The sequence below is a fragment of the Vicia villosa genome, linkage group LG5, assembly GCF_029867415.1.
Source record: "Vicia villosa cultivar HV-30 ecotype Madison, WI linkage group LG5, Vvil1.0, whole genome shotgun sequence".
NCBI lineage: Eukaryota > Viridiplantae > Streptophyta > Magnoliopsida > Fabales > Fabaceae > Vicia > Vicia villosa.
Window position 1 is genome coordinate 104,052,232 of NC_081184.1, and position 7,327 is coordinate 104,059,558.

Sequence of the window (7,327 nt, forward strand, 5' to 3'; positions counted from 1 at the left end):
TTGTCATCACATCTTTTAATTGTATCTCCCTCCAAACCACTTTTTCTTTATTGCCCTTGAATGCAGGATTCTGCAGTCTATATCCAAATCCCTAAAAAACAAATATAATTGCTAAATGGTGCAAATTACGTTGACTTCTGAGTACCATCAATTTTAAGAAGCATGTTTGAACAAGTCCTAATTTATTATGTTTGCAGACGCAAACTATTTTTTAAAGAAAATAATACTAACACAAGTCCAAAAATGGAATGTATAAAAAAATACTTACAATTCTCAAACTTAAATTTCAAATTTAGTTTTGTAAAAATAAGGTACAAATAATAATAAAAAAAACTACGTACAATAGCTAACTAGTTCTCTTTTCTCCATGGCAAGATAACAATTTTTTTAACTCATAATACCCACAATTGATATGTATTAACTTTTGTAAAATATTTAGTGAAAAAGAAAATCATACAATAATATTTGCAATATAAATAATATTGTTGTCATTGTTCCATGCTTCATTTATAGAACTATTTTTTTTAATAATTTTTTATTATTGTTTTCCTTTTTAGATCTTTCCCGAATCTATTGCGAAAGGCTAAAATATAAAAAAATAGTAAAATAAAAAATAATAACTTTTGATGATCAACAAGTTTTTTATAAGAAGTTTATTGAAGTTAAATGATACATAGAGTTGGCTAAAGATATTCACAAAACATAGAGTTAACAAGACATGAAATTGTTATTTATAAATCAATCGAAAACTTCTATTTATTGCATGCAAAGGAGAAAAATATGGCTCAAGCACTAATTTTTGTTTATGCTTTGATCATCTTTCTTTCTTTATCTTTCGTTGTAACCACTAAAAGAAGTATGTCATTTTTTAACACCATTTTTCAATTTATCTTATATAAAATATAATATCATATGTTAATAACTTTCTAATTTTTCTTATTTGATAATGAAGCTAGCATTGGATGTGTTTCCGACGATGATTGTCCAGTGCCATTTTTACCTATAGTTATTAAGTGCATTGATAAATTTTGTGAGTTGTCAATTTTTGAGGGTTAAATCTTTTTTCTAAATTGTGGTTAGTGTTATAATTAAGTTTAAAAATAATTATGTTACCTATAAGGTTATAATTTTATTTGTATATGATAATGCTTGTACTTTTACATTTTATTTCAAAATTTGATTTGTGTTTCTCCTGCCTTTCCATTTTTATGTCAAGATGAAACATGTAGTATTATATTGTGCAATATTCACATAGAAGACATCACAAACAAAAATGTCACTAAATAATTATAATAAGCTATTTTAATAAATATATGTAAAAATAATAGATTTAATTAATATTTAAAAAAATTAATTCATGGAAAATAAAGTATTTGTAAATTAAACTAGTTACGTGAAAGAGTTGCCTTCATAGGATTCGATTAATCTAGTCAATCATACAAGGCATGAGTCTGAATAGCCTTAACATTTATGAGTAGTCAATCAATCTTCTTAACAAATTAGATTTCCGCATCATAAATTGTGTGGACGGGTAGCATAGACAATTGAAAGTTGATTATTATATATTGGAATATTATTTGCTCACCTTTGTCTAAAGGAGGTCTTGTTCAGATATTAAAATAATAAACAAAGTTGGTTGTTTATCTCTTTGCTAGAAGTTGTTGACTAATAATAATCAATGGTCTTCAATGTTTATTAGTAGATACTTCAGACACAGCAAATCAATAATGCATCATATTTTTTCTTCATTGTGACTTGACATTAAGCATTCCTTTTTCTTTCTGGAGAAACATAGTATATGGAAGATTGGTAATAGGAAGAACATTGGTTTATGGTCTAACCACAGTTGGTTGGAATACAAAATTAAAGATTTACACCTAGTATTTCCAAATTGATTATCCATCATTGAAAGATTCCTATGAATGTATCAAGGGTGATCACATTGAGCCTCCATGGAAAAACTCATTTGACATCCCTATGTAACACATTCTAAGTCATTAGTGATTTGGAATTTAATGCATAATATTATTGCAACAGAAGACAATTTGATTCAAAAGAAAATGCGTATGATTTCAAGATGCTCTCTCTGCAATCATGATTTGGAAATAACATGCCACATATTTCTAAGATGCATGTACACCTTACTTTTCTAGCATTAGATGGAGCGATTGTTTGAAATTAACATTAATAGAACTAGTTATTAAAGCTTATTCAAGAATTGGCTATAAATGCTATTCTTTTACTTTCTCTTAGAAAACAAGATTACAGGTTTACAAGAACACAAGAATTGGCTATAAATGCTATTCTTTTACTTTCTCTTAAAAAACAAGATTACAAGTTTACAAGAATAACAACTAATCTCTCTCACCCTAAATTAGAATTTGCAGTATGCAATGATGAGAGACAAGTATGCTATTTATAATAAAACCTAACATACTAACTAATGGGCTTTTTCCACAAGGCCCATTACACAAGCTAACTTAATAAACAATCTAACTTAACAAATTAGGGTTTAAACACTAAAACCTAATTTAACATGCTAACAACCCTATCATCTTCGACACCAGCATGTGAACAACCTTCGACTTCATACTTAATCCTGTCGAACTAAGAAGCTACCCTTCGACTATACTAGAGTTCGATCCAATATCTCACATCCTCCTATACCTAAAATCATACAAGTTAATTGATTTTTTCGTAATCATAATTAGATTAAATGCAACACAATGGAGCTTCAAGAGAAATTGAGAATATCAACTTGTGGTGACACATTTAGGGATAATTTAAGAACATGCATGAGATCTATCCACTACAATATTTATCGTCTCCGCGATATGTAAAATATGTTGCCTAAAAGTATTTCTGGTCACGTTTTATGCATGATGCCAACAAAATTTTTGCAAGAGCGTAATCATGTTCCCTAAAATCTCTCTGTGAGAATACTTTTTATTGTTGTTTTTTTTAACAAAAAGCTGCAATATTTAAATGTGACATACAAATTTAAACTCAATATAAATTTTAGCGACATTTTCCCTCCAAACATACACAAGTTTCTTTCATATTATTTATTTTATTTATTTATTTTATTTAAAAATATTATAATAAAAATAGTTTATTTAAACTATATAAATAATAATTAAAGTGTTACATTATAATTTATACAATTAATATTATATAAATTTAATTTTAAAAAAAAATTAATAATAATAATAATAATAATATAATATTAATAGTGATACATTTTGTTAAAAAAGAAACTTATACATGTGTTTACGATATCTGTTACCAAAAACCTATACTTTAATTTTTTTTTTAAAAAACAACAATTTAACAACCTATATAATAAAGAAACAAACTTTATCGATCCAAAAAAAATATATTTTCACATAACCTCTTCTTCTATATCTCACGACGCAAGCTTGTCTTCTTAATTCAATTTTTCAAATTTGTTTTCACATTTGATTTCTTATTTCATTCTTGTTTCTTATCATAACCCAAATCCAAATAGATTTTGATTTCCACCTCATAATTTGAATGATTTTCACCACCGAAACACAAACAAATTTTTTGATTTTCACCACTAACATTGATTTCGACTTTCACCGTAAAAATCTTTTTCAACTTTTATCTCTAAAAGAAAAATTAATTTCTACTTCCATCTTTAAATTCAAAATTAATTTCTATCATAACTGAAGTCAAACTCCTCGATCTCCCTCATAATCGAAATCAAAATTGTTGATATTGAAATCAAAGTTCTTTTTTGTTGTTGTTATTATTCATTCCAATTCCATTAAGAATAAAAAACCTTTGACAGTTCATTTATATGAATTTGTATCATATTTACTATTGCAATTCTATTAGTTTTGAAACTGGAAGAGTGAATGTATAATATTATTAAAACTTTTTCATTTGTTTAATTATACATATCTAGGATTACAAATGAAAACCTGATAGCTTTTTCATTTGTTCCCATTCTACATTCTTGTTGCATACAAACAAAATATAAAATGTAAATTGCATCTTAGATCTTAGATACCTTTTAAGAAATTTGTACTTTTCCCTTTCATGCTTATTTATTAGGCTCTAAGTTTTTAATTTATTGTGGCTTATTGATGCATCATAATTTCTCCATATAGTTTAATAGTGTTTATAGATCTTGAGCAATGTTTGTAAATATTGAGTAATGTCTGGAAATAGTTGTTGGATGTTGTGCAATGTTTGAAAATATTTGTTGGATGTTGCGCAATGTTTGGCAATGTTGATAAAGTGCATTTTTATTTTATTTTTTGTTTGGAAATGTTTCCCTACATAACCTTGATGTCTCTAGCATTCGTGGACACAAGTATGATGGTGATAGAAATATGATAGGAGAATAGAATAATTTACTAGCATTATTTTTGAAGGAGTATCCTTATGCATATTATGTTCATTGTTTTGCTCATTGATGGCAACTTGCATTAGTTACATCAACTAGAGAAGTTATATCAGTTTATAAATTCTTTGAGAATATAACTTTTATTGTAAATGTTTCTTGTTCTTCTACTAAGCGTCATGGTGAGTTACAAGCTTTCTAACTAGATGAAATTGAATATTTGTTAGAGATTGGTCAGATTGTAACTAGTAAAGGTGAAATTATGATTGGTACTTTAAACCGAGTTGGAGATACTCATTAGGGATCACACTTCTCTTCTATTTGTATCTTGATAAATATGCGTCGCATTGTGAAAAATACTCAAGCTTATCGCACACTCGGAATACAATAGAGTCACCATATAACTTTATTTATTCCAAAGAAAATGAGAAAATATCGATAAAACCCATAAAGGACAAAGTATAAGATGGTCATCGCAACCAAAAATGGGTTTGGGAGTCGGCTATGCAAGGAAAAGGTATTAGCACCACTCACATCCGTTGTATTAAATGGGACCTATTTAGTTAGTCTCGCGATCGAGTGTTAGTGTGATGTTTACTTGCTTCCTAATTATTATGCAAGAAAAAGAGAAAGAAAGGAAAATGTTTTTGGTATTTTTTTATTATTGGGCTCGGCAAGATTTCAAAATCCTATGCCTACATATTCTCGAGTGCAATGGGAAAGTCAGAGCTTACATAGTTCTTAGCGAACTTAAACGTTTTGGATTTTGGTTTGGACGACACGAACGAGTGTCTAGACCAACACAGACCAGTGTTGGAGAAAGGGTAAAAAGGGTTCACGCTTAGGCGATCAAGGGTGTTTGAAAAAAAGACTCGCACTTAGGAGAAAAATTAAAAAGACTCGCACTTGATCGAAAGATGAAGAAAACTCGCACTAGAGCAAAAGCTGAAAAAAGGCATGCATTTAGGAGAAAGATTGTTTTTTTTTTTTATTTATTAAAAGGTTGCAAATGATTTCATTAAAAAGGGTGATTTTAAGTGAGGTTTGAAAATGAGCTTGATAACGATCACGTTTTATTGCATTTGTATGGAAAATTGACTTGGTGTTGACCAAGGTTTATTTGCATGACTTGAAATTTTTTAAATGAAAATGACTCCAAATTGTCGATTGTTTTTATTTGTGAAAGTGTTTTGATTTTTTTTCAAACATGAAAATGATTTGAGTGAATGTTTTGAAAATGCGCCTTGATTTTGATCAAGGGTTTTGGATGAAAAATGTTGATTTTATTATGAATGGAGTTGTCTATTTAATTAATTAAAATGTATTTAACTAATTAATCAAATTAATTAAAATTAACTAACACAATTAATTGATTAAAGTAAATTTAACTAATTAATTAATATATTTAAAGTTTAATTAATGGAATTATTTAAATAAAACATAGTTAATTACTAATCCAAAAAAAAAAGAAAGGGGGTGTTAAAGCAAAAATTTGGTGGAATGGTGGTGCATCATAAAACAAACGGGTTGAGGGCTAAGGCCCACGGAATAGTGTCATGAAGCGCTGGGCCTTTTGTGTGGCCCGCCTTTTAACAATTGACGCAGGCACCGGGGTGGTGAAGTGAAATGGTAGTGTGATGGGGATGTGAACCAGGTTTTTCTTCTTTTGCACGTGGTGTATGGGGGCATGAAGTATGAAAGGTGGTGAATAGGTTTTTGTTTTTAATATAGAATTATATGTAGAATTAGGGCTGCCAATGAACCAAACTAACTCAAAAATAATTCGGAACTCGGTTCAACAATTAAATCGTAGAATTATGTTCATGAACCAAATGAGTCGAATATGAGCTAAAAACTAAGTTTGTTAATTAAATGAGCCGAACTTGAATTATACATGGTTCGACTCGTTAGATTCATGAGTCAACTCGATTATATGTGAGATGAATTATATTGTCTTTAAGAGTAAGTTTAAATATTTGCTCCAAATCTTAACCCTTAATTGATAATTTATATTTTCAAGAGAGCAAATTATTTTAAAAAAAATTATACAAATAGAATCCTCATCATAATATAAATTTCAATATTATATATATATATATATATATATATATATATATATATATATATATATAATAGACTTAAAAAAATTACTTTTAAGTCTGGAAAATAAGCGACTTGAACCTAACAAGATAAACCTAACGAGTTGAATCGAAATATTCATGAACTTCTAACAAGTCAAATTTGAGTTGGAAAAAAAGTTCGTGATGAGCTCGAACTCGAACTTAAACTCGGCCAATTCTTAACGAGTCGAGTTCGAGCTGAAAAAAAAGTTCGTGATGAACTCGAACTCGACCAATTCTTAACGAGTCGAACTGAGCTTAGGCGAATTCGACTCGACTCGACTCGACTCATTTCCAGCCCTATGTAGAAGTATACGTAATTGATTTTGGACTTTTACTAGTGTTAGTGTAATTATATGTACTCATGAGGTGTAATGTAAATTTTGCTAAATGAAAATATTTTTGGCTATTTTGGATTATTCTAAAATATAAAATGCAAGATTAAATGAATTAATCTAAAAAAGCTAATGCAAAGAAAAATCAACTATTAATGTCAAATATGATTTAAAATGCCAATGTTAATGCAAGTCTAATTGAGAATTCAATTATTGTTAAGAATGTTAATATAATTTAAAATGTGAATGCAAATAGTTTAATAAAAATGAGATTCAAATGTTTGATGCAAAATGGTAGATTAATTTTAATAATGCAAAATGATCAAGAAAAAGTCAACGTTTTAACACTACCAAAATAAGAAAAATAGAGTATCAAAATGATAAAAAGAAAAGCCTCTGACCAGATGTAAAAATTCAGATGAAATGGATGTAAAAGGAACATGAATGTTATGGACTGAACGCCTTGTTATCAGATAAAATCTATGATGAACAAAGGATGG

At 28.3% G+C, this 7,327-nt stretch overlaps 1 long non-coding RNA gene across 1 annotated transcript; it reads left to right on the forward strand.

The window, feature by feature from the left end:
• The first annotated feature begins 720 nt into the window (after positions 1-720).
• LOC131606964 (uncharacterized) lies at positions 721-1,189 on the forward strand. The gene is made up of 2 exons (XR_009285134.1): positions 721-856; positions 957-1,189. It is a non-coding gene; the product is annotated as an uncharacterized LOC131606964 (long non-coding RNA).
• The last annotated feature ends 6,138 nt before the right edge of the window (positions 1,190-7,327 follow it).